General features: G+C 33.4%; 14 non-coding genes across 14 annotated transcripts; all 14 read left to right on the forward strand.

Annotated features, from left to right (window-relative positions):
• Nucleotides 1–1,785: 1,785 nt before the first annotated feature.
• On the forward strand, nucleotides 1,786–1,857 carry TRNAW-CCA (transfer RNA tryptophan (anticodon CCA)). Its single transcript has one exon. It is a non-coding gene; the product is annotated as a tRNA-Trp (tRNA).
• A 1,221-nt stretch (nucleotides 1,858–3,078) lies between these two features.
• TRNAW-CCA (transfer RNA tryptophan (anticodon CCA)) lies at nucleotides 3,079–3,150 on the forward strand. Its single transcript has one exon. It is a non-coding gene; the product is annotated as a tRNA-Trp (tRNA).
• A 1,221-nt stretch (nucleotides 3,151–4,371) lies between these two features.
• On the forward strand, nucleotides 4,372–4,443 carry TRNAW-CCA (transfer RNA tryptophan (anticodon CCA)). Its single transcript has one exon. It is a non-coding gene; the product is annotated as a tRNA-Trp (tRNA).
• A 1,870-nt stretch (nucleotides 4,444–6,313) lies between these two features.
• TRNAW-CCA (transfer RNA tryptophan (anticodon CCA)) lies at nucleotides 6,314–6,385 on the forward strand. Its single transcript has one exon. It is a non-coding gene; the product is annotated as a tRNA-Trp (tRNA).
• Nucleotides 6,386–6,959: 574 nt separating this feature from the next.
• On the forward strand, nucleotides 6,960–7,031 carry TRNAW-CCA (transfer RNA tryptophan (anticodon CCA)). Its single transcript has one exon. It is a non-coding gene; the product is annotated as a tRNA-Trp (tRNA).
• Nucleotides 7,032–8,252: 1,221 nt separating this feature from the next.
• TRNAW-CCA (transfer RNA tryptophan (anticodon CCA)) lies at nucleotides 8,253–8,324 on the forward strand. Its single transcript has one exon. It is a non-coding gene; the product is annotated as a tRNA-Trp (tRNA).
• A 1,221-nt stretch (nucleotides 8,325–9,545) lies between these two features.
• On the forward strand, nucleotides 9,546–9,617 carry TRNAW-CCA (transfer RNA tryptophan (anticodon CCA)). The gene has a single exon. It is a non-coding gene; the product is annotated as a tRNA-Trp (tRNA).
• Nucleotides 9,618–16,752: 7,135 nt separating this feature from the next.
• Nucleotides 16,753–16,824, forward strand: TRNAW-CCA (transfer RNA tryptophan (anticodon CCA)). Its single transcript has one exon. It is a non-coding gene; the product is annotated as a tRNA-Trp (tRNA).
• A 1,221-nt stretch (nucleotides 16,825–18,045) lies between these two features.
• Nucleotides 18,046–18,117, forward strand: TRNAW-CCA (transfer RNA tryptophan (anticodon CCA)). Its single transcript has one exon. It is a non-coding gene; the product is annotated as a tRNA-Trp (tRNA).
• A 1,869-nt stretch (nucleotides 18,118–19,986) lies between these two features.
• On the forward strand, nucleotides 19,987–20,058 carry TRNAW-CCA (transfer RNA tryptophan (anticodon CCA)). Its single transcript has one exon. It is a non-coding gene; the product is annotated as a tRNA-Trp (tRNA).
• A 1,221-nt stretch (nucleotides 20,059–21,279) lies between these two features.
• TRNAW-CCA (transfer RNA tryptophan (anticodon CCA)) lies at nucleotides 21,280–21,351 on the forward strand. The gene has a single exon. It is a non-coding gene; the product is annotated as a tRNA-Trp (tRNA).
• Nucleotides 21,352–23,220: 1,869 nt separating this feature from the next.
• Nucleotides 23,221–23,292, forward strand: TRNAW-CCA (transfer RNA tryptophan (anticodon CCA)). Its single transcript has one exon. It is a non-coding gene; the product is annotated as a tRNA-Trp (tRNA).
• A 1,221-nt stretch (nucleotides 23,293–24,513) lies between these two features.
• TRNAW-CCA (transfer RNA tryptophan (anticodon CCA)) lies at nucleotides 24,514–24,585 on the forward strand. Its single transcript has one exon. It is a non-coding gene; the product is annotated as a tRNA-Trp (tRNA).
• A 1,869-nt stretch (nucleotides 24,586–26,454) lies between these two features.
• On the forward strand, nucleotides 26,455–26,526 carry TRNAW-CCA (transfer RNA tryptophan (anticodon CCA)). Its single transcript has one exon. It is a non-coding gene; the product is annotated as a tRNA-Trp (tRNA).
• Nucleotides 26,527–27,415: the final 889 nt, after the last annotated feature.

The raw sequence follows: 27,415 nt of genomic DNA on the forward strand, positions 1-27,415 counted from the left end.
GTTATATTTGCTCACAAGGATAACTATATCACCTGCACAGTTTCATAATAAATGCCCATTCTGCTCATTTCTCATAATACTTATTCAAAAATAACCCAGTTTATTGGAAATTACCATATATTGACATTGAAGCATACTCTGTACTCTTGGTTTCTTTATGACTAAGTTTTGTTTTATATTGCAACATTTCAATTCCGGTCACAGACAACTTCAAAATTTTACATAAGTGCTAACACCAACAATTACTTTATTTTGTAAGACATATAGAAGTAATTTGATTTTTTTGATCAATTTTTCCTTTCAGCTTACTTATTTTGCTAAGAATAATGACTTTACATTTAAGGAAAGACAAACAGTCATATTCTTTGGTTATGGAAGCAAAGATGTGGGCTTGTTTGCTTATCAAAAAACAAATTCTTGTTTCAGTTTTTAAAGAAAGTATATTTATCGTCTAAAGCACCGCAATCAGTAAACAAATCACTGTTCATAAATGACCTCGTGGCGCAACGGTGGCGCGTCTGACTCTAGATCAGAAAATTGCGTGTTCAAATCACGTCGGGGTCAATTGCCATTTTGAAGATGAAATTTACCAAATGAAACACCATAAAAGAAACAAATTGCCAAGTCTGTCATCCACCTTCTGTAATGGGATATTTGCTCACAGGTATAACTATATCACCTGCACAGTTTCATAATAAATGTCCATTCTGCTCATTTCTCATAATACTTATACAAAAAATACCCAGTTAATTGGAAATTACCATATCTTGACATTGAAGCATACTCTGTACTCTTGCTTTCTTTATGACTAAGTTTTGTTTCATAATGCATCATTTCAATTCCGGTCACAGACAACTTCAAAATTTTACATAAGTGCTAACACCAACAATTACTTTATTTTGTAAGACATATAGAAGTAATTTGATTTTTTTGATCAATTTTTCCTTTCAGCTTACTTATTTTGCTAAGAATAATGACTTTACATTTAAGGAAAGACAAACAGTCATATTCTTTGGTTATGGAAGCAAAGATGTGCGCTTTTTAGCTTATCAAAAAACAAATTCTTGATTCAGTTTTTAAAGAAAGTATATTTATCGTCTAAAGCACCGCAATCAGTAAAGAAACCATTGCTCATAAATGACCTTGTGGCGCAACGGTGGCACGTCTGACTCTAGATCAGAAGATTGGGTGTTCAATTCACGTCGGGGTCAATTGCCATTTTGAAGATGAAATTTACCAAATGAAACACCATAAAAGAAACAAATTGCCAAGTCTGTCATCCACCTTCTGTAATGTGATATTTGCTCACAGGTATAACTATATCACCTGCACAGTTTCATAATAAATATCCATTCTGCTCATTTCTCATAATACTTATACAAAAAATACCCAGTTAATTGGAAATTACCATATCTTGACATTGAAGCATACTCTGTACTCTTGGTTTCTTTATGATTAAGTTTTGTTTCATATTGCATCGTTTCATTTCCTGTCAAAGACAACTTCAAAATTTTACATAAGTGCTAACACCAACAATTACTTTATTTTGTAAGACATATAGAAGTAATTTGATTTTTTGATCAATTTTTCCTTTCAGCTTACCTATTTTGTGAAGAATAATGACTTTGCACTGAAGGGGAGACAAACAGTCATATTCTTTGGTTATGGAAGCAAGGATGTGGGCTTGATTGCTTATCAATAATCAAATTCTTGATTCAGTATTTACAGAAAGTATATTGATAGTCTTAAGCACCACAATCAGTAAATAAGCCACTGCACATAAGTGACCTCGTGGCGCAATGGTAGCATGTCTGACTCCAGATCAGAAGGTTGTGTGTTCAAATCACATAGGGGTCATTTACTATTTTGAAGATGAAATTTACCAAATGAAACACCATAAAAGAAACAAATTACCAAGTCTGTCATCCACCTTCTGTAATGTTATATTTGCTCACAAGGATAACTATATCACCTGCACAGTTTCATAATAAATGTCCATTCTGCTCATTTCTCATAATACTTATGCAAAAATAACCCAGTTTATTGGAAATTACCATATATTGACATTGAAGCATACTCTGTACTCTTGGTTTCTTTATGACTAAGTTTTGTTTCATATTGCATCATTTCAATTCCGGTCACAGACAACTTCAAAATTTTACATAAGTGCTAACACCAACAATTACTTTATTTTGTAAGACATATAGAAGTAATTTGATTTTTTTGATCAATTTTTCCTTTCAGCTTACTTATTTTGCTAAGAATAATGACTTTGCATTTAAGGAAAGACAAACAGTCATATTCTTTGGTTATGGAAGCAAAGATGTGCGCTTTTTAGCTTATCAAAAAACAAATTCTTGATTCAGTTTTTAAAGAAAGTATATTTATCGTCTAAAGCACCGCAATCAGTAAAGAAACCATTGCTCATAAATGACCTCGTGGCGCAACGGTGGCGCGTCTGACTCTAGATCAGAAGATTGGGTGTTCAATTCACGTCGGGGTCAATTGCCATTTTGAAGATGAAATTTACCAAATGAAACACCATAAAAGAAACAAATTGCCAAGTCTGTCATCCACCTTCTGTAATGTGATATTTGCTCACAGGTATAACTATATCACCTGCACAGTTTCATAATAAATATCCATTCTGCTCATTTCTCATAATACTTATACAAAAAATACCCAGTTAATTGGAAATTACCATATCTTGACATTGAAGCAAACTCTGTACTCTTGGTTTCTTTATGATTAAGTTTTGTTTCATATTGCATCGTTTCATTTCCTGTCAAAGACAACTTCAAAATTTTACATAAGTGCTAACACCAACAATTACTTTATTTTGTAAGACATATAGAAGTAATTTGATTTTTTGATCAATTTTTCCTTTCAGCTTACCTATTTTGTGAAGAATAATGACTTTGCACTGAAGGGGAGACAAACAGTCATATTCTTTGGTTATGGAAGCAAGGATGTGGGCTTGATTGCTTATCAATAATCAAATTCTTGATTCAGTATTTACAGAAAGTATATTGATAGTCTTAAGCACCACAATCAGTAAATAAGCCACTGCACATAAGTGACCTCGTGGCGCAATGGTAGCATGTCTGACTCCAGATCAGAAGATTGCGTGTTCAAATCACGTCGGGGTCAATTGCCATTTTGAAGATGAAATTTACCAAATGAAACACCATAAAAGAAACAAATTGCCAAGTCTGTCATCCACCTTCTGTAATGTGATATTTGCTCACAGGTATAACTATATCACCTGCACAGTTTCATAATAAATATCCATTCTGCTCATTTCTCATAATACTTATACAAAAAATACCCAGTTAATTGGAAATTACCATATCTTGACATTGAAGCATACTCTGTACTCTTGGTTTCTTTATGATTAAGTTTTGTTTCATATTGCATCGTTTCATTTCCTGTCAAAGACAACTTCAAAATTATACATAAGTGCTAACACCAACAATTACTTTACTTTGTAAGACATATAGAAGTAATTTGATTTTTTGATCAATTTTTCCTTTCAGCTTACTTATTTTGCTAAGAATAATGACTTTACATTTAAGGAAAGACAAACAGTCATATTCTTTGGTTATGGAAGCAAAGATGTGGGCTTGTTTGCTTATCAATAACAAAATTCTTGATTCAGTTTTTACAGAAAGTATATTTATCGTCTAAAGCACCGCAATCAGTAAAGAAACCATTGCTCATAAATGACCTTGTGGCGCAACGGTGGCGCGTCTGGCTCTAGATCTGAATATTGCGTGTTCAAATCACGTCGGGGTCAATTACCATTTTGAAGATGAAATTTACCAAATGAAACACCATAAAAGAAACAAATTGCCAAGTCTGTCATCCACCTTCTGTAATGTGATATTTGCTCACAGGTTTAACTATATCACCTGCACAGTTTCATAATAAATGTCCATTCTGCTCATTTCTCATAATACTTATGCAAAAATAACCCAGTTAATTGGAAATTACCATATATTGACATTGAAGCATACTCTGTACTCTTGGTTTCTTTATGATTAAGTTTTGTTTCATATTGCATCGTTTCATTTCCGGTCAAAGACAACTTCAAAATTTTACATAAGTGCTAACACCAACAATTACTTTATTTTGTAAGACATTTAGAAGTAACTTGACTATTTTGATCAATTTTTCCTTTCAGCTTACCTATTTTGTTAAGAATAATGACTTTGCACTGAAGGGGAGACAAACAGTCATATTCTTTGGTTATGGAAGCAAGGATTTGGGCTTGATTGCTTATCAATAACCAAATTCTTGATTCAGTATTTACAGAAAGTATATTGGTAGTCTAAAGCACCACAATCAGTAAATAAGCCACTGCTCATAAGTGACCTCGTGGTGCAACGGTAGCGTGTCTGACTCCAGATCAGAAGATTGCGTGTTCAATTCACGTTGGGGTCAATTGCCATTTTGAAGATGAAATTTACCAAATGAAACACCATAAAAGAAACAAATTACCAAGTCTGTCATCCACCTTCTGTAATGTGATATTTGCTCACAAGGTATAATTATATCACCTGCATAGTTTCATAATAAATGTTCATTCTGCTCATTTCTCATAATACTTATGCAAAAATAACCCAGTTTATTGGAAATTACCATATATTGACATTGAAGCATACTCTGTACTCTTGGTTTCTTTATGACTAAGTTTTGTTTCATATTGCATCATTTCAATTCCGGTCACAGACAACTTCAAAATTTTCCATAAGTGCTAACACCAAGAATTACTTTATTTTGTAAGACATATAGAAGTAATTTGATTTTTTTTGATCAATTTTTCCTTTCAGCTTACTTATTTTGCTAAGAATAATGACTTTACATTTAAGGAAAGACAAACAGTCATATTCTTTGGTTATGGAAGCAAAGATGTGGGCTTGTTTGTTTATCAATAACCAAATTCTTGATTCAGTATTTACAGAAAGTATATTGATAGTCTAAAGCACCACAATCAGTAAATAAGCCACTGCACATAAGTGACCTCGTGGTGCAACGGTAGAGTGTCTGACTCCAGATCAGAAGGTTGCGTGTTCAATTTACGTCAGGGTCAATTGCCATTTTGAAGATGAAATTTACCAAATGAAACACCATAAAAGAAACAAATTGCCAAGTCTGTCATCCACCTTCTGTAATGTGATATTTGCTCACAGGGATAACTATATCACCTGCACAGTTTCATAATAAATGTCCATTCTGCTCATTTCTCAAAATACTTATGCAAAAATAACCCAGTTTATTGGAAATTACCATATATTGACATTGAAGCATACTCTGTACTCTTGGTTTCTTTATGACTAAGTTTTGTTTCATATTGCATCATTTCAATTCCGGTCACAGACAACTTCAAAATTTTCCATAAGTGCTAACACCAACAATTACTTTATTTTGTAAGACATATAGAAGTAATTTGATTTTTTTGATCAATTTTTCCTTTCAGCTTACTTATTTTGCTAAGAATAATGACTTTACATTTAAGGAAAGACAAACAGTCATATTCTTTGGTTATGGAAGCAAAAATGTGGGCTTGTTTGCTTATCAAAAAACAAATTCTTGATTCAGTTTTTAAAGAAAGTATATTTATCGTCTAAAGCACCGCAATCAGTAAACAAATCACTGTTCATAAATGACCTCGTGGTGCAACGGTGGCGCGTCTGACTCTAGATCAGAAAATTGCGTGTTCAAATCACGTCGGGGTCAATTGCCATTTTGAAGATGAAATTTACCAAATGAAACACCATAAAAGAAACAAATTGCCAAGTCTGTCATCCACCTTCTGTAATGGGATATTTGCTCACAGGTATAACTATATCACCTGCACAGTTTCATAATAAATGTCCATTCTGCTCATTTCTCATAATACTTATACAAAAAATACCCAGTTAATTGGAAATTACCATATCTTGACATTGAAGCATACTCTGTACTCTTGCTTTCTTTATGACTAAGTTTTGTTTCATAATGCATCATTTCAATTCCGGTCACAGACAACTTCAAAATTTTACATAAGTGCTAACACCAACAATTACTTTATTTTGTAAGACATATAGAAGTAATTTGATTTTTTGATCAATTTTTCCTTTCAGCTTACCTATTTTGTGAAGAATAATGACTTTGCACTGAAGGGGAGACAAACAGTCATATTCTTTGGTTATGGAAGCAAGGATGTGGGCTTGATTGCTTATCAATAATCAAATTCTTGATTCAGTATTTACAGAAAGTATATTGATAGTCTTAAGCACCACAATCAGTAAATAAGCCACTGCACATAAGTGACCTCGTGGCGCAATGGTAGCATGTCTGACTCCAGATCAGAAGATTGCGTGTTCAAATCACGTCGGGGTCAATTGCCATTTTGAAGATGAAATTTACCAAATTAAACACCATAAAAGAAACAAATTACCAAGTCTGTCATCCACCTTCTATAATGTGATATTTGCTCACAGGTATAACTATATCACCTGCACAGTTTCATAATAAATGTCCATTCTGCTCATTTCTCATAATACTTATACAAAAAATACCCAGTTAATTGGAAATTACCATATCTTGACATTGAAGCATACTCTGTACTCTTGGTTTCTTTATGATTAAGTTTTGTTTCATATTGCATCGTTTCATTTCCTGTCAAAGACAACTTCAAAATTTTACATAAGTGCTAACACCAACAATTACTTTATTTTGTAAGACATATAGAAGTAATTTGATTTTTTGATCAATTTTTCCGTTCAGCTTACCTATTTTGTGAAGAATAATGACTTTGCACTGAAGGGGAGACAAACAGTCATATTCTTTGGTTATGGAAGCAAGGATGTGGGCTTGATTGCTTATCAATAATCAAATTCTTGATTCAGTATTTACAGAAAGTATATTGATAGTCTTAAGCACCACAATCAGTAAATAAGCCACTCCACATAAGTGACCTCGTGGCGCAATGGTAGCATGTCTGACTCCAGATCAGAAGGTTGTGTGTTCAAATCACATCGGGGTCATTTACTATTTTGAAGATGAAATTTACCAAATGAAACACCATAAAAGAAACAAATTACCAAGTCTGTCATCCACCTTCTGTAATGTTATATTTGCTCACAAGGATAACTATATCACCTGCACAGTTTCATAATAAATGTCCATTCTGCTCATTTCTCAAAATACTTATGCAAAAATAACCCAGTTTATTGGAAATTACCATATATTGACATTGAAGCATACTCTGTACTCTTGGTTTCTTTATGACTAAGTTTTGTTTTATATTGCAACATTTCAATTCCGGTCACAGACAACTTCAAAATTTTACATAAGTGCTAACACCAACAATTACTTTATTTTGTAAGACATATAGAAGTAATTTGATTTTTTTGATCAATTTTTCCTTTCAGCTTACTTATTTTGCTAAGAATAATGACTTTACATTTAAGGAAAGACAAACAGTCATATTCTTTGGTTATGGAAGCAAAGATGTGGGCTTGTTTGCTTATCAAAAAACAAATTCTTGTTTCAGTTTTTAAAGAAAGTATATTTATCGTCTAAAGCACCGCAATCAGTAAACAAATCACTGTTCATAAATGACCTCGTGGCGCAACGGTGGCGCGTCTGACTCTAGATCAGAAAATTGCGTGTTCAAATCACGTCGGGGTCAATTGCCATTTTGAAGATGAAATTTACCAAATGAAACACCATAAAAGAAACAAAGTGCCAAGTCTGTCATCCACCTTCTGTAATGGGATATTTGCTCACAGGTATAACTATATCACCTGCACAGTTTCATAATAAATGTCCATTCTGCTCATTTCTCATAATACTTATACAAAAAATACCCAGTTAATTGGAAATTACCATATCTTGACATTGAAGCATACTCTGTACTCTTGCTTTCTTTATGACTAAGTTTTGTTTCATAATGCATCATTTCAATTCCGGTCACAGACAACTTCAAAATTTTACATAAGTGCTAACACCAACAATTACTTTATTTTGTAAGACATATAGAAGTAATTTGATTTTTTGATCAATTTTTCCTTTCAGCTTACCTATTTTGTGAAGAATAATGACTTTGCACTGAAGGGGAGACAAACAGTCATATTCTTTGGTTATGGAAGCAAGGATGTGGGCTTGATTGCTTATCAATAATCAAATTCTTGATTCAGTATTTACAGAAAGTATATTGATAGTCTTAAGCACCACAATCAGTAAATAAGCCACTGCACATAAGTGACCTCGTGGCGCAATGGTAGCATGTCTGACTCCAGATCAGAAGGTTGTGTGTTCAAATCACATCGGGGTCATTTACTATTTTGAAGATGAAATTTACCAAATGAAACACCATAAAAGAAACAAATTACCAAGTCTGTCATCCACCTTCTGTAATGTTATATTTGCTCACAAGGATAACTATATCACCTGCACAGTTTCATAATAAATGTCCATTCTGCTCATTTCTCATAATACTTATGCAAAAATAACCCAGTTTATTGGAAATTACCATATATTGACATTGAAGCATACTCTGTACTCTTGGTTTCTTTATGACTAAGTTTTGTTTCATATTGCATCATTTCAATTCCGGTCACAGACAACTTCAAAATTTTACATAAGTGCTAACACCAACAATTACTTTATTTTGTAAGACATATAGAAGTAATTTGATTTTTTTGATCAATTTTTCCTTTCAGCTTACTTATTTTGCTAAGAATAATGACTTTACATTTAAGGAAAGACAAACAGTCATATTCTTTGGTTATGGAAGCAAAGATGTGCGCTTTTTAGCTTATCAAAAAACAAATTCTTGATTCAGTTTTTAAAGAAAGTATATTTATCATCTAAAGCACCGCAATCAGTAAAGAAACCATTGCTCATAAATGACCTTGTGGCGCAACGGTGGCACGTCTGACTCTAGATCAGAAGATTGGGTGTTCAATTCACGTCGGGGTCAATTGCCATTTTGAAGATGAAATTTACCAAATGAAACACCATAAAAGAAACAAATTGCCAAGTCTGTCATCCACCTTCTGTAATGTGATATTTGCTCACAGGTATAACTATATCACCTGCACAGTTTCATAATAAATATCCATTCTGCTCATTTCTCATAATACTTATACAAAAAATACCCAGTTAATTGGAAATTACCATATCTTGACATTGAAGCATACTCTGTACTCTTGGTTTCTTTATGATTAAGTTTTGTTTCATATTGCATCGTTTCATTTCCTGTCAAAGACAACTTCAAAATTTTACATAAGTGCTAACACCAACAATTACTTTATTTTGTAAGACATATAGAAGTAATTTGATTTTTTGATCAATTTTTCCTTTCAGCTTACCTATTTTGTGAAGAATAATGACTTTGCACTGAAGGGGAGACAAACAGTCATATTCTTTGGTTATGGAAGCAAGGATGTGGGCTTGATTGCTTATCAATAATCAAATTCTTGATTCAGTATTTACAGAAAGTATATTGATAGTCTTAAGCACCACAATCAGTAAATAAGCCACTGCACATAAGTGACCTCGTGGCGCAATGGTAGCATGTCTGACTCCAGATCAGAAGGTTGTGTGTTCAAATCACATCGGGGTAATTTACTATTTTGAAGATGAAATTTACCAAATGAAACACCATAAAAGAAACAAATTACCAAGTCTGTCATCCACCTTCTGTAATGTTATATTTGCTCACAAGGATAACTATATCACCTGCACAGTTTCATAATAAATGTCCATTCTGCTAATTTCTCATAATACTTATGCAAAAATAACCCAGTTTATTGGAAATTACCATATATTGACATTGAAGCATACTCTGTACTCTTGGTTTCTTTATGATTAAGTTTTGTTTCATATTGCATCATTTCAATTCCGGTCACAGACAACTTCAAAATTTTACATAAGTGCTAACACCAACAATTACTTTATTTTGTAAGACATATAGAAGTAATTTGATTTTTTTGATCAATTTTTCCTTTCAGCTTACTTATTTTGCTAAGAATAATGACTTTACATTTAAGGAAAGACAAACAGTCATATTCTTTGGTTATGGAAGCAAAGATGTGCGCTTTTTAGCTTATCAAAAAACAAATTCTTGATTCAGTTTTTAAAGAAAGTATATTTATCGTTTAAAGCACCGCAATCAGTAAAGAAACCATTGCTCATAAATGACCTCGTGGCGCAACGGTGGCGCATCTGACTCTAGATCAGAAGATTGGGTGTTCAATTCACGTCGGGGTCAATTGCCATTTTGAAGATGAAATTTACCAAATGAAACACCATAAAAGAAACAAATTGCCAAGTCTGTCATCCACCTTCTGTAATGTGATATTTGCTCACAGGTATAACTATATCACCTGCACAGTTTCATAATAAATATCCATTCTGCTCATTTCTCATTATACTTATACAAAAAATACCCAGTTAATTGGAAATTACCATATCTTGACATTGAAGCATACTCTGTACTCTTGGTTTCTTTATGATTAAGTTTTGTTTCATATTGCATCGTTTCATTTCCTGTCAAAGACAACTTCAAAATTTTACATAAGTGCTAACACCAACGATTACTTTATTTTGTAAGACATATAGAAGTAATTTGATTTTTTGATCAATTTTTCCTTTCAGCTTACCTATTTTGTGAAGAATAATGACTTTATTTATTTATTAATTTATTAACAGTTTCTTATATAGCGCAGCAAATTCCGTTGCGCTTTACAATTTGAAATAACAATTACAAACTGGGTGATAACAGTCATAGAGGTAGGAAGGCCCTGCTCGCAAGCTTACAATCTATAGGCATATGTACATAAGGAAAGGTGCTATCTATTGCATAGAATGAGAAGACATGTGAGGATATGTGTGGACTGTACAGAGTGGATGTAATTTGATAGCAAGGTTTATGAAAGTTATGTGGGCGGTTCAGGAATTTGATACGCTTGCCTAAAGAGGTGAGTTTTGAGGGAACGCTTGAAGGTTTGGAGACTAGAGGAGAGTCTTATTGTGTGTGGTAGGGCATTCCACAGAGTGGGTGCAGCCCGATGAAAGTCCTGCAGTCGTGAGTGGGAGCGAGTAATGAGTGTGGATGAGAGACGCAGGTCTTGTGAAGAGCGCAGAGGTCGGGTTGGGAGATATTCTGTGATAAGCGAAGTGATGTACGTTGGTGTAGTTTGGTTAATGGCCTTGTGTGTGAGTAAAAGTATTTTATATTGAAAGCGGTAGAATACAGGTAACCAATGGAGGGACTGACAGAGTGGATCTGCAGACGATGAACGTCTAGTGAGGAAGATAAGCCTCTCCGCTGCATTCAGAATGGATTGTAGTGGTGAGAGTCTCGTTTTGGGAAGACCAGTTAGGAGACTATTGCAATAATCAATGCGGGAGACAAACAGGACTTTGCACTGAAGGGGAGACAAACAGTCATATTCTTTGGTTATGGAAGCAAGGATGTGGGCTTGATTGCTTATCAATAATCAAATTCTTGATTCAGTATTTACAGAAAGTATATTGATAGTCTTAAGCACCACAATCAGTAAATAAGCCACTGCACATAAGTGACCTCGAGGCGCAATGGTAGCATGTCTGACTCCAGATCAGAAGATTGTGTGTTCAAATCACGTCAGGGTCAATTGTCATTTTGAAGATGAAATTTACCAAATGAAACACCATAAAAGAAACAAATTGCCAAGTCTGTCATCCACCTTCTGTAATGTGATATTTGCTCACAGGTATAACTATATCACCTGCACAGTTTCATAATAAATATCCATTCTGCTCATTTCTCATAATACTTATACAAAAAATACCCAGTTAATTGGAAATTACCATATCTTGACATTGAAGCATACTCTGTACTCTTGGTTTCTTTATGATTAAGTTTTGTTTCATATTGCATCGTTTCATTTCCTGTCAAAGACAACTTCAAAATTATACATAAGTGCTAACACCAACAATTACTTTATTTTGTAAGACATATAGAAGTAATTTGATTTTTTGATCAAATTTTCCATTCAGCTTACTTATTTTGCTAAGAATAATGACTTTACATTTAAGGAAAGACAAACAGTCATATTCTTTGGTTATGGAAGCAAAGATGTGGGCTTGTTTGCTTATCAATAACAAAATTCTTGATTCAGTTTTTACAGAAAGTATATTTATCGTCTAAAGCACCGCAATCAGTAAAGAAACCATTGCTCATAAATGACCTCGTGGCGCAACGGTGGCGCGTCTGGCTCTAGATCAGAATATTGCGTGTTCAAATCACGTCGGGGTCAGTTACCATTTTGAAGATGAAATTTACCAAATGAAACACCATAAAAGAAACAAATTGCCAAGTCTGTCATCCACCTTCTGTAATGTGATATTTGCTCACAGGTTTAACTATATCACCTGCACAGTTTCATAATAAATGTCCATTCTGCTCATTTCTCATAATACTTATGCAAAAATAACCCAGTTAATTGGAAATTACCATATCTTGACATTGAAGCATACTCTGTACTCTTGGTTTCTTTATGATTAAGTTTTGTTTCATATTGCATCGTTTCATTTCCGGTCAAAGACAACTTCAAAATTTTACATAAGTGCTAACACCAACAATTACTTTATTTTGTAAGACATTTAGAAGTAACTTGACTTTTTTGATCAATTTTTCCTTTCAGCTTACCTATTTTGTTAAGAATAATGACTTTGCACTGAAGGGGAGACAAACAGTCATATTCTTTGGTTATGGAAGCAAGGATTTGGGCTTGATTGCTTATCAATAACCAAATTCTTGATTCAGTATTTACAGAAAGTATATTGATAGTCTAAAGCACCACAATCAGTAAATAAGCCACTGCTCATAAGTGACCTCGTGGTGCAACGCTAGAGTGTCTGACTCCAGATCAAAAGGTTGCGTGTTCAATTCACGTCAGGGTCAATTGCCATTTTGAAGATGAAATTTACCAAATGAAACACCATAAAAGAAACAAATTGCCAAGTCTGTCATCCACCTTCTGTAATATGATATTTGCTCACAGGGATAACTATATCACCTGCACAGTTTCATAATAAATGTCCATTCTGCTCATTTCTCAAAATACTTATGCAAAAATAACCCAGTTTATTGGAAATTACCATATATTGACATTGAAGCATACTCTGTACTCTTGGTTTCTTTATGACTAAGTTTTGTTTCATATTGCATCATTTCAATTCCGGTCACAGACAACTTCAAAATTTTCCATAAGTGCTAACACCAACAATTACTTTATTTTGTAAGACATATAGAAGTAATTTGATTTTTTTGATCAATTTTTCCTTTCAGCTTACTTATTTTGCTAAGAATAATGACTTTACATTTAAGGAAAGACAAACAGTCATATTCTTTGGTTATGGAAGCAAAGATGTGGGCTTGTTTGTTTATCAATAACCAAATTCTTGATTCAGTATTTACAGAAAGTATATTGATAGTCTAAAGCACCACAATCAGTAAATAAGCCACTGTGCATAAGTGACCTCGTGGTGCAACGGTAGAGTGTCTGACTCCATATCAGAAGTTTGCGTGTTCAATTTACGTCAGGGTCAATTGCCATTTTGAAGATGAAATTTACCAAATGAAACACCATAAAAGAAACAAATTGCCAAGTCTGTCATCCACCTTCTGTAATGTGATATTTGCTCACAGGGATAACTATATCACCTGCACAGTTTCATAATAAATGTCCATTCTGCTCATTTCTCAAAATACCTATGCAAAAATAACCCAGTTTATTGGAAATTACCATATATTGACATTGAAGCATACTCTGTACTCTTGGTTTCTTTATGACTAAGTTTTGTTTTATATTGCAACATTTCAATTCCGGTCACAGACAACTTCAAAATTTTACATATGTGCTAACACCAACAATTACTTTATTTTGTAAGACATATAGAAGTAATTTGATTTTTTTGATCAATTTTTCCTTTCAGCTTACTTATTTTGCTAAGAATAATGACTTTACATTTAAGGAAAGACAAACAGTCATATTCTTTGGTTATGGAAGCAAAGATGTGGGCTTGTTTGCTTATCAAAAAACAAATTCTTGATTCAGTTTTTAAAGAAAGTATATTTATCGTCTAAAGCACCGCAATCAGTAAACAAATCACTGTTCATAAATGACCTCGTGGCGCAACGGTGGCGCGTCTGACTCTAGATCAGAAAATTGCGTGTTCAAATCACGTCGGGGTCAATTGCCATTTTGAAGATGAAATTTACCAAATGAAACACCATAAAAGAAACAAATTGCCAAGTCTGTCATCCACCTTCTGTAATGGGATATTTGCTCACAGGTATAACTATATCACCTGCACAGTTTCATAATAAATGTCCATTCTGCTCATTTCTCATAATACTTATACAAAAAATACCCAGTTAATTGGAAATTACCATATCTTGACATTGAAGCATACTCTGTACTCTTGCTTTCTTTATGACTAAGTTTTGTTTCATAATGCATCATTTCAATTCCGGTCACAGACAACTTCAAAATTTTACATAAGTGCTAACACCAACAATTACTTTATTTTGTAAGACATATAGAAGTAATTTGATTTTTTTGATCAATTTTTCCTTTCAGCTTACTTATTTTGCTAAGAATAATGACTTTACATTTAAGGAAAGACAAACAGTCATATTCTTTGGTTATGGAAGCAAAGATGTGCGCTTTTTAGCTTATCAAAAAACAAATTCTTGATTCAGTTTTTAAAGAAAGTATATTTATCGTCTAAAGCACCGCAATCAGTAAAGAAACCATTGCTCATAAATGACCTCGTGGCGCAACGGTGGCACGTCTGACTCTAGATCAGAAGATTGGGTGTTCAATTCACGTCGGGGTCAATTGCCATTTTGAAGATTAAATTTACCAAATGAAACACCATAAAAGAAACAAATTGCCAAGTCTGTCATCCACCTTCTGTAATGTGATATTTGCTCACAGGTATAACTATATCACCTGCACAGTTTCATAATAAATATCCATTCTGCTCATTTCTCATAATACTTATACAAAAAATACCCAGTTAATTGGAAATTACCATATCTTGACATTGAAGCATACTCTGTACTCTTGGTTTCTTTATGATTAAGTTTTGTTTCATATTGCATCGTTTCATTTCCGGTCAAAGACAACTTCAAAATTTTACATAAGTGCTAACACCAACAATTACTTTATTTTGTAAGACATTTAGAAGTAACTTGACTTTTTTGATCAATTTTTCCTTTCAGCTTACCTATTTTGTTAAGAATAATGACTTTGCACTGAAGGGGAGACAAACAGTCATATTCTTTGGTTATGGAAGCAAGGATTTGGGCTTGATTGCTTATCAATAACCAAATTCTTGATTCAGTATTTACAGAAAGTATATTGATAGTCTAAAGCACCACAATCAGTAAATAAGCCACTGCACATAAGTGACCTCGTGGTGCAACGGTAGAGTGTCTGACTCCAGATCAGAAGGTTGCGTGTTCAATTTACGTCAGGGTCAATTGCCATTTTGAAGATGAAATTTACCAAATGAAACACCATAAAAGAAACAAATTGCCAAGTCTGTCATCCACCTTCTGTAATGTGATATTTGCTCACAGGGATAACTATATCACCTGCACAGTTTCATAATAAATGTCCATTCTGCTCATTTCTCAAAATACTTATGCAAAAATAACCCAGTTTATTGGAAATTACCATATATTGACATTGAAGCATACTCTGTACTCTTGGTTTCTTTATGACTAAGTTTTGTTTTATATTGCAACATTTCAATTCCGGTCACAGACAACTTCAAAATTTTACATATGTGCAAACACCAACAATTACTTTATTTTGTAAGACATATAGAAGTAATTTGATTTTTTTGATCAATTTTTCCTTTCAGCTTACTTATTTTGCTAAGAATAATGACTTTACATTTAAGGAAAGACAAACAGTCATATTCTTTGGTTATGGAAGCAAAGATGTGGGCTTGTTTGCTTATCAAAAAACAAATTCTTGATTCAGTTTTTAAAGAAAGTATATTTATCGTCTAAAGCACCGCAATCAGTAAACAAATCACTGTTCATAAATGACCTCGTGGCGCAACGGTGGCGCGTCTGACTCTAGATCAGAAAATTGCGTGTTCAAATCACGTCGGGGTCAATTGCCATTTTGAAGATGAAATTTACCAAATGAAACACCATAAAAGAAACAAATTGCCAAGTCTGTCATCCACCTTCTGTAATGGGATATTTGCTCACAGGTATAACTATATCACCTGCACAGTTTCATAATAAATGTCCATTCTGCTCATTTCTCATAATACTTATACAAAAAATACCCAGTTAATTGGAAATTACCATATCTTGACATTGAAGCATACTCTGTACTCTTGCTTTCTTTATGACTAAGTTTTGTTTCATAATGCATCATTTCAATTCCGGTCACAGACAACTTCAAAATTTTACATAAGTGCTAACACCAACAATTACTTTATTTTGTAAGACATATAGAAGTAATTTGATTTTTTGATCAATTTTTCCTTTCAGCTTACCTATTTTGTGAAGAATAATGACTTTGCACTGAAGGGGAGACAAACAGTCATATTCTTTGGTTATGGAAGCAAGGATGTGGGCTTGATTGCTTATCAATAATCAAATTCTTGATTCAGTATTTACAGAAAGTATATTGATAGTCTTAAGCACCACAATCAGTAAATAAGCCACTGCACATAAGTGACCTCGTGGCGCAATGGTAGCATGTCTGACTCCAGATCAGAAGATTGCGTGTTCAAATCATGTCGGGGTCAATTGCCATTTTGAAGATGAAATTTACCAAATGAAACACCATAAAAGAAACAAATTGCCAAGTCTGTCATCCACCTTCTGTAATGTGATATTTGCTCACAGGTATAACTATATCACCTGCACAGTTTCATAATAAATATCCATTCTGCTCATTTCTCATAATACTTATACAAAAAATACCCAGTTAATTGGAAATTACCATATCTTGACATTGAAGCATACTCTGTACTCTTGGTTTCTTTATGATTAAGTTTTGTTTCATATTGCATCGTTTCATTTCCTGTCAAAGACAACTTCAAAATTATACATAAGTGCTAACACCAACAATTACTTTACTTTGTAAGACATATAGAAGTAATTTGATTTTTTGATCAATTTTTCCTTTCAGCTTACTTATTTTGCTAAGAATAATGACTTTACATTTAAGGAAAGACAAACAGTCATATTCTTTGGTTATGGAAGCAAAGATGTGGGCTTGTTTGCTTATCAATAACAAAATTCTTGATTCAGTTTTTACAGAAAGTATATTTATCGTCTAAAGCACCGCAATCAGTAAAGAAACCATTGCTCATAAATGACCTCGTGGCGCAACGGTGGCGCGTCTGGCTCTAGATCAGAATATTGCGTGTTCAAATCACGTCGGGGTCAATTCCCATTTTGAAGATGAAATTTACCAAATGAAACACCATAAAAGAAACAAATTGCCAAGTCTGTCATCCACCTTCTGTAATGTGATATTTGCTCACAGGTTTAACTATATCACCTGCACAGTTTCATAATAAATGTCCATTCTGCTCATTTCTCATAATACTTATGCAAAAATAACCCAGTTAATTGGAAATTACCATATATTGACATTGAAGCATACTCTGTACTCTTGGTTTCTTTATGATTAAGTTTTGTTTCATATTGCATCGTTTCATTTTCGGTCAAAGACAACTTCAAAATTTTACATAAGTGCTAACACCAACAATTACTTTATTTTGTAAGACATTTAGAAGTAACTTGACTTTTTTGATCAATTTTTCCTTTCAGCTTACCTATTTTGTTAAGAATAATGACTTTGCACTGAAGGGGAGACAAACAGTCATATTCTTTGGTTATGGAAGCAAGGATTTGGGCTTGATTGCTTATCAATAACCAAATTCTTGATTCAGTATTTACAGAAAGTATATTGGTAGTCTAAAGCACCACAATCAGTAAATAAGCAACTGCTCATAAGTGACCTCGTGGTGCAACGGTAGCGTGTCTGACTCCAGATCAGAAGATTGCGTGTTCAATTCACGTTGGGGTCATTTGCCATTTTGAAGATGAAATTTACCAAATGAAACACCATAAAAGAAACAAATTACCAAGTCTGTCATCCACCTTCTGTAATGTGATATTTGCTCACAGGTATAATTATATCACCTGCATAGTTTCATAATAAATGTTCATTCTGCTCATTTCTCATAATACTTATGCAAAAATAACCCAGTTTATAGGAAATTACCATATATTGACATTGAAGCATACTCTGTACTCTTGGTTTCTTTATGACTAAGTTTTGTTTCATATCGCATCATTTCAATTCCGGTCACAGACAACTTCAAAATTTTCCATAAGTGCTAACACCAACAATTACTTTATTTTGTAAGACATATAGAAGTAATTTGATTTTTTTGGATCAATTTTTCCTTTCAGCTTACTTATTTTGCTAAGAATAATGACTTTACATTTAAGGAAAGACAAACAGTCATATTCTTTGGTTATGGAAGCAAAGATGTGGGCTTGTTTGTTTATCAATAACCAAATTCTTGATTCAGTATTTACAGAAAGTATATTGATAGTCTAAAGCACCACAATCAGTAAATAAGCCACTGCACATAAGTGACCTCGTGGTGCAACGGTAGAGTGTCTGACTCCAGATCAGAAGGTTGCGTGTTCAATTTACGTCAGGGTCAATTGCCATTTTGAAGATGAAATTTACCAAATGAAACACCATAAAAGAAACAAATTGCCAAGTCTGTCATCCACCTTCTGTAATGTGATATTTGCTCACAGGGATAACTATATCACCTGCACAGTTTCATAATAAATGTCCATTCTGCTCATTTCTCAAAATACTTATGCAAAAATAACCCAGTTTATTGGAAATTACCATATATTGACATTGAAGCATACTCTGTACTCTTGGTTTCTTTATGACTAAGTTTTGTTTTATATTGCAACATTTCAATTCCGGTCACAGACAACTTCAAAATTTTACATATGTGCTAACACCAACAATTACTTTATTTTGTAAGACATATAGAAGTAATTTGATTTTTTTGATCAATTTTTCCTTTCAGCTTACTTATTTTGCTAAGAATAATGACTTTAAATTTAAGGAAAGACAAACAGTCATATTCTTTGGTTATGGAAGCAAAGATGTGGGCTTGTTTGCTTATCAAAAAACAAATTCTTGATTCAGTTTTTAAAGAAAGTATATTTATCGTCTAAAGCACCGCAATCAGTAAACAAATCACTGTTCATAAATGACCTCGTGGCGCAACGGTGGCGCGTCTGACTCTAGATCAGAAAATTGCGTGTTCAAATCACGTCGGGGTCAATTGCCATTTTGAAGATGAAATTTACCAAATGAAACACCATAAAAGAAACAAATTGCCAAGTCTGTCATCCACCTTCTGTAATGGGATATTTGCTCACAGGTATAACTATATCACCTGCACAGTTTCATAATAAATGTCCATTCTGCTCATTTCTCATAATACTTATACAAAAAATACCCAGTTAATTGGAAATTACCATATCTTGACATTGAAGCATACTCTGTACTCTTGCTTTCTTTATGACTAAGTTTTGTTTCATAATGCATCATTTCAATTCCGGTCACAGACAACGTCAAAATTTTACATAAGTGCTAACACCAACAATTACTTTATTTTGTAAGACATATAGAAGTAATTTGATTTTTTGATCAATTTTTCCTTTCAGCTTACCTATTTTGTGAAGAATAATGACTTTGCACTGAAGGGGAGACAAACAGTCATATTCTTTGGTTATGGAAGCAAGGATGTGGGCTTGATTGCTTATCAATAATCAAATTCTTGATTCAGTATTTACAGAAAGTATATTGATAGTCTTAAGCACCACAATCAGTAAATAAGCCACTGCACATAAGTGACCTCGTGGCGCAATGGTAGCATGTCTGACTCCAGATCAGAAGATTGCGTGTTCAAATCACGTCGGGGTCAATTGCCATTTTGAAGATGAAATTTACCAAATGAAACACCATAAAAGAAACAAATTGCCAAGTCTGTCATCCACCTTCTGTAATGTGATATTTGCTCACAGGTATAACTATATCACCTGCACAGTTTCATAATAAATATCCGTTCTGCTCATTTCTCATAATACTTATACAAAAAATACCCAGTTAATTGGAAATTACCATATCTTGACATTGAAGCATACTCTGTACTCTTGGTTTTTTTATGATTAAGTTTTGTTTCATATTGCATCGTTTCATTTCCTGTCAAAGACAACTTCAAAATTATACATAAGTGCTAACACCAACAATTACTTTACTTTGTAAGACATATAGAAGTAATTTGATTTTTTGATCAATTTTTCCTTTCAGCTTACTTATTTTGCTAAGAATAATGACTTTACATTTAAGGAAAGACAAACAGTCATATTCTTTGGTTATGGAAGCAAAGATGTGGGCTTGTTTGCTTATCAATAACAAAATTCTTGATTCAGTTTTTACAGAAAGTATATTTATCGTCTAAAGCACCGCAATCAGTAAAGAAACCATTGCTCATAAATGACCTCGTGGCGCAACGGTGGCGCGTCTGGCTCTAGATCAGAATATTGCGTGTTCAAATCACGTCGGGGTCAATTCCCATTTTGAAGATGAAATTTACCAAATGAAACACCATAAAAGAAACAAATTGCCAAGTCTGTCATCCACCTTCTGTAATGTGATATTTGCTCACAGGTTTAACTATATCACCTGCACAGTTTCATAATAAATGTCCATTCTGCTCATTTCTCATAATACTTATGCAAAAATAACCCAGTTAATTGGAAATTACCATATATTGACATTGAAGCATACTCTGTACTCTTGGTTTCTTTATGATTAAGTTTTGTTTCATATTGCATCGTTTCATTTTCGGTCAAAGACAACTTCAAAATTTTACATAAGTGCTAACACCAACAATTACTTTATTTTGTAAGACATTTAGAAGTAACTTGACTTTTTTGATCAATTTTTCCTTTCAGCTTACCTATTTTGTTAAGAATAATGACTTTGCACTGAAGGGGAGACAAACAGTCATATTCTTTGGTTATGGAAGCAAGGATTTGGGCTTGATTGCTTATCAATAACCAAATTCTTGATTCAGTATTTACAGAAAGTATATTGGTAGTCTAAAGCACCACAATCAGTAAATAAGCAACTGCTCATAAGTGACCTCGTGGTGCAACGGTAGCGTGTCTGACTCCAGATCAGAAGATTGCGTGTTCAATTCACGTTGGGGTCATTTGCCATTTTGAAGATGAAATTTACCAAATGAAACACCATAAAAGAAACAAATTACCAAGTCTGTCATCCACCTTCTGTAATGTGATATTTGCTCACAGGTATAATTATATCACCTGCATAGTTTCATAATAAATGTTCATTCTGCTCATTTCTCATAATACTTATGCAAAAATAACCCAGTTTATTGGAAATTACCATATATTGACATTGAAGCATACTCTGTACTCTTGGTTTCTTTATGACTAAGTTTTGTTTCATATCGCATCATTTCAATTCCGGTCACAGACAACTTCAAAATTTTCCATAAGTGCTAACACCAACAATTACTTTATTTTGTAAGACATATAGAAGTAATTTGATTTTTTTGGATCAATTTTTCCTTTCAGCTTACTTATTTTGCTAAGAATAATGACTTTACATTTAAGGAAAGACAAACAGTCATATTCTTTGGTTATGGAAGCAAAGATGTGGGCTTGTTTGTTTATCAATAACCAAATTCTTGATTCAGTATTTACAGAAAGTATATTGATAGTCTAAAGCACCACAATCAGTAAATAAGCCACTGCACATAAGTGACCTCGTGGTGCAACGGTAGAGTGTCTGACTCCAGATCAGAAGGTTGCGTGTTCAATTTACGTCAGGGTCAATTGCCATTTTGAAGATGAAATTTACCAAATGAAACACCATAAAAGAAACAAATTGCCAAGTCTGTCATCCACCTTCTGTAATGTGATATTTGCTCACAGGGATAACTATATCACCTGCACAGTTTCATAATAAATGTCCATTCTGCTCATTTCTCAAAATACTTATGCAAAAATAACCCAGTTTATTGGAAATTACCATATATTGACATTGAAGCATACTCTGTACTCTTGGTTTCTTTATGACTAAGTTTTGTTTTATATTGCAACATTTCAATTCCGGTCACAGACAACTTCAAAATTTTACATATGTGCTAACACCAACAATTACTTTATTTTGTAAGACATATAGAAGTAATTTGATTTTTTTGATCAATTTTTCCTTTCAGCTTACTTATTTTGCTAAGAATAATGACTTTAAATTTAAGGAAAGACAAACAGTCATATTCTTTGGTTATGGAAGCAAAGATGTGGGCTTGTTTGCTTATCAAAAAACAAATTCTTGATTCAGTTTTTAAAGAAAGTATATTTATCGTCTAAAGCACCGCAATCAGTAAACAAATCACTGTTCATAAATGACCTCGTGGCGCAACGGTGGCGCGTCTGACTCTAGATCAGAAAATTGCGTGTTCAAATCACGTCGGGGTCAATTGCCATTTTGAAGATGAAATTTACCAAATGAAACACCATAAAAGAAACAAATTGCCAAGTCTGTCATCCACCTTCTGTAATGGGATATTTGCTCACAGGTATAACTATATCACCTGCACAGTTTCATAATAAATGTCCATTCTGCTCATTTCTCATAATACTTATACAAAAAATACCCAGTTAATTGGAAATTACCATATCTTGACATTGAAGCATACTCTGTACTCTTGCTTTCTTTATGACTAAGTTTTGTTTCATAATGCATCATTTCAATTCCGGTCACAGACAACGTCAAAATTTTACATAAGTGCTAACACCAACAATTACTTTATTTTGTAAGACATATAGAAGTAATTTGATTTTTTGATCAATTTTTCCTTTCAGCTTACCTATTTTGTGAAGAATAATGACTTTGCACTGAAGGGGAGACAAACAGTCATATTCTTTGGTTATGGAAGCAAGGATGTGGGCTTGATTGCTTATCAATAATCAAATTCTTGATTCAGTATTTACAGAAAGTATATTGATAGTCTTAAGCACCACAATCAGTAAATAAGCCACTGCACATAAGTGACCTCGTGGCGCAATGGTAGCATGTCTGACTCCAGATCAGAAGATTGCGTGTTCAAATCACGTCGGGGTCAATTGCCATTTTGAAGATGAAATTTACCAAATGAAACACCATAAAAGAAACAAATTGCCAAGTCTGTCATCCACCTTCTGTAATGTGATATTTGCTCACAGGTATAACTATATCACCTGCACAGTTTCATAATAAATATCCATTCTGCTCATTTCTCATAATACTTATACAAAAAATACCCAGTTAATTGGAAATTACCATATCTTGACATTGAAGCATACTCTGTACTCTTGGTTTTTTTATGATTAAGTTTTGTTTCATATTGCATCGTTTCATTTCCTGTCAAAGACAACTTCAAAATTATACATAAGTGCTAACACCAACAATTACTTTACTTTGTAAGACATATAGAAGTAATTTGATTTTTTGATCAATTTTTCCTTTCAGCTTACTTATTTTGCTAAGAATAATGACTTTACATTTAAGGAAAGACAAACAGTCATATTCTTTGGTTATGGAAGCAAAGATGTGGGCTTGTTTGCTTATCAATAACAAAATTCTTGATTCAGTTTTTACAGAAAGTATATTTATCGTCTAAAGCACCGCAATCAGTAAAGAAACCATTGCTCATAAATGACCTCGTGGCGCAACGGTGGCGCGTCTGGCTCTAGATCAGAATATTGCGTGTTCAAATCACGTCGGGGTCAATTCCCATTTTGAAGATGAAATTTACCAAATGAAACACCATAAAAGAAACAAATTGCCAAGTCTGTCATCCACCTTCTGTAATGTGATATTTGCTCACAGGTTTAACTATATCACCTGCACAGTTTCATAATAAATGTCCATTCTGCTCATTTCTCATAATACTTATGCAAAAATAACCCAGTTAATTGGAAATTACCATATATTGACATTGAAGCATACTCTGTACTCTTGGTTTCTTTATGATTAAGTTTTGTTTCATATTGCATCGTTTCATTTCCGGTCAAAGACAACTTCAAAATTTTACATAAGTGCTAACACCAACAATTACTTTATTTTGTAAGACATTTAGAAGTAACTTGACTTTTTTGATCAATTTTTCCTTTCAGCTTACCTATTTTGTTAAGAATAATGACTTTGCACTGAAGGGGAGACAAACAGTCATATTCTTTGGTTATGGAAGCAAGGATTTGGGCTTGATTGCTTATCAATAACCAAATTCTTGATTCAGTATTTACAGAAAGTATATTGGTAGTCTAAAGCACCACAATCAGTAAATAAGCAACTGCTCATAAGTGACCTCGTGGTGCAACGGTAGCGTGTCTGACTCCAGATCAGAAGATTGCGTGTTCAATTCACGTTGGGGTCATTTGCCATTTTGAAGATGAAATTTACCAAATGAAACACCATAAAAGAAACAAATTACCAAGTCTGTCATCCACCTTCTGTAATGTGATATTTGCTCACAGGTATAATTATATCACCTGCATAGTTTCATAATAAATGTTCATTCTGCTCATTTCTCATAATACTTATGCAAAAATAAACCAGTTTATTGGAAATTACCATATATTGACATTGAAGCATACTCTGTACTCTTGGTTTCTTTATGACTAAGTTTTGTTTCATATCGCATCATTTCAATTCCGGTCACAGACAACTTCAAAATTTTCCATAAGTGCTAACACCAACAATGACTTTATTTTGTAAGACATATAGAAGTAATTTGATTTTTTGGGATCAATTTTTCCTTTCAGCTTACTTATTTTGCTAAGAATAATGACTTTACATTTAAGGAAAGACAAACAGTCATATTCTTTGGTTATGGAAGCAAAGATGTGGGCTTGTTTGTTTATCAATAACCAAATTCTTGATTCAGTATTTACAGAAAGTATATTGATAGTCTAAAGCACCACAATCAGTAAATAAGCCACTGCACATAAGTGACCTCGTGGTGCAACGGTAGAGTGTCTGACTCCAGATCAGAAGGTTGCGTGTTCAATTTACGTCAGGGTCAATTGCCATTTTGAAGATGAAATTTACCAAATGAAACACCATAAAAGAAACAAATTGCCAAGTCTGTCATCCACCTTCTGTAATGTGATATTTGCTCACAGGGATAACTATATCACCTGCACAGTTTCATAATAAATGTCCATTCTGCTCATTTCTCAAAATACTTATGCAAAAATAACCCAGTTTATTGGAAATTACCATATATTGACATTGAAGCATACTCTGTACTCTTGGTTTCTTTATGACTAAGTTTTGTTTTATATTGCAACATTTCAATTCCGGTCACAGACAACTTCAAAATTTTACATATGTGCTAACACCAACAATTACTTTATTTTGTAAGACATATAGAAGTAATTTGATTTTTTTGATCAATTTTTCCTTTCAGCTTACTTATTTTGCTAAGAATAATGACTTTACATTTAAGGAAAGACAAACAGTCATATTCTTTGGTTATGGAAGCAAAGATGTGGGCTTGTTTGCTTATCAAAAAACAAATTCTTGATTCAGTTTTTAAAGAAAGTATATTTATCGTCTAAAGCACCGCAATCAGTAAACAAATCACTGTTCATAAATGACCTCGTGGCGCAACGGTGGCGCGTCTGACTCTAGATCAGAAAATTGCGTGTTCAAATCACGTCGGGGTCAATTGCCATTTTGAAGATGAAATTTACCAAATGAAACACCATAAAAGAAACAAATTGCCAAGTCTGTCATCCACCTTCTGTAATGGGATATTTGCTCACAGGTATAACTATATCACCTGCACAGTTTCATAATAAATGTCCATTCTGCTCATTTCTCATAATACTTATACAAAAAATACCCAGTTAATTGGAAATTACCATATCTTGACATTGAAGCATACTCTGTACTCTTGCTTTCTTTATGACTAAGTTTTGTTTCATAATGCATCATTTCAATTCCGGTCACAGACAACTTCAAAATTTTACATAAGTGCTAACACCAACAATTACTTTATTTTGTAAGACATATAGAAGTAATTTGATTTTTTGATCAATTTTTCCTTTCAGCTTACCTATTTTGTGAAGAATAATGACTTTGCACTGAAGGGGAGACAAACAGTCATATTCTTTGGTTATGGAAGCAAGGATGTGGGCTTGATTGCTTATCAATAATCAAATTCTTGATTCAGTATTTACAGAAAGTATATTGATAGTCTTAAGCACCACAATCAGTAAATAAGCCACTGCACATAAGTGACCTCGTGGCGCAATGGTAGCATGTCTGACTCCAGATCAGAAGATTGCGTGTTCAAATCACGTCGGGGTCAATTGCCATTTTGAAGATGAAATTTACCAAATGAAACACCATAAAAGAAACAAATTGCCAAGTCTGTCATCCACCTTCTGTAATGTGATATTTGCTCACAGGTATAACTATATCACCTGCACAGTTTCATAATAAATATCCATTCTGCTCATTTCTCATAATACTTATACAAAAAATACCCAGTTAATTGGAAATTACCATATCTTGACATTGAAGCATACTCTGTACTCTTGGTTTCTTTATGATTAAGTTTTGTTTCATATTGCATCGTTTCATTTCCTGTCAAAGACAACTTCAAAATTATACATAAGTGCTAACACCAACAATTACTTTACTTTGTAAGACATATAGAAGTAATTTGATTTTTTGATCAATTTTTCCTTTCAGCTTACTTATTTTGCTAAGAATAATGACTTTACATTTAAGGAAAGACAAACAGTCATATTCTTTGGTTATGGAAGCAAAGATGTGGGCTTGTTTGCTTATCAATAACAAAATTCTTGATTCAGTTTTTACAGAAAGTATATTTATCGTCTAAAGCACCGCAATCAGTAAAGAAACCATTGCTCATAAATGACCTCGTGGCGCAACGGTGGCGCGTCTGGCTCTAGATCAGAATATTGCGTGTTCAAATCACGTCGGGGTCAATTACCATTTTGAAGATGAAATTTACCAAATGAAACACCATAAAAGAAACAAATTGCCAAGTCTGTCATCCACCTTCTGTAATGTGATATTTGCTCACAGGTTTAACTATATCACCTGCACAGTTTCATAATAAATGTCCATTCTGCTCATTTCTCATAATACTTATGCAAAAATAACCCAGTTAATTGGAAATTACCATATATTGACATTGAAGCATACTCTGTACTCTTGGTTTCTTTATG

This window comes from Pseudophryne corroboree, chromosome 6 (genome assembly GCF_028390025.1).
Source record: "Pseudophryne corroboree isolate aPseCor3 chromosome 6, aPseCor3.hap2, whole genome shotgun sequence".
NCBI lineage: Eukaryota > Metazoa > Chordata > Amphibia > Anura > Myobatrachidae > Pseudophryne > Pseudophryne corroboree.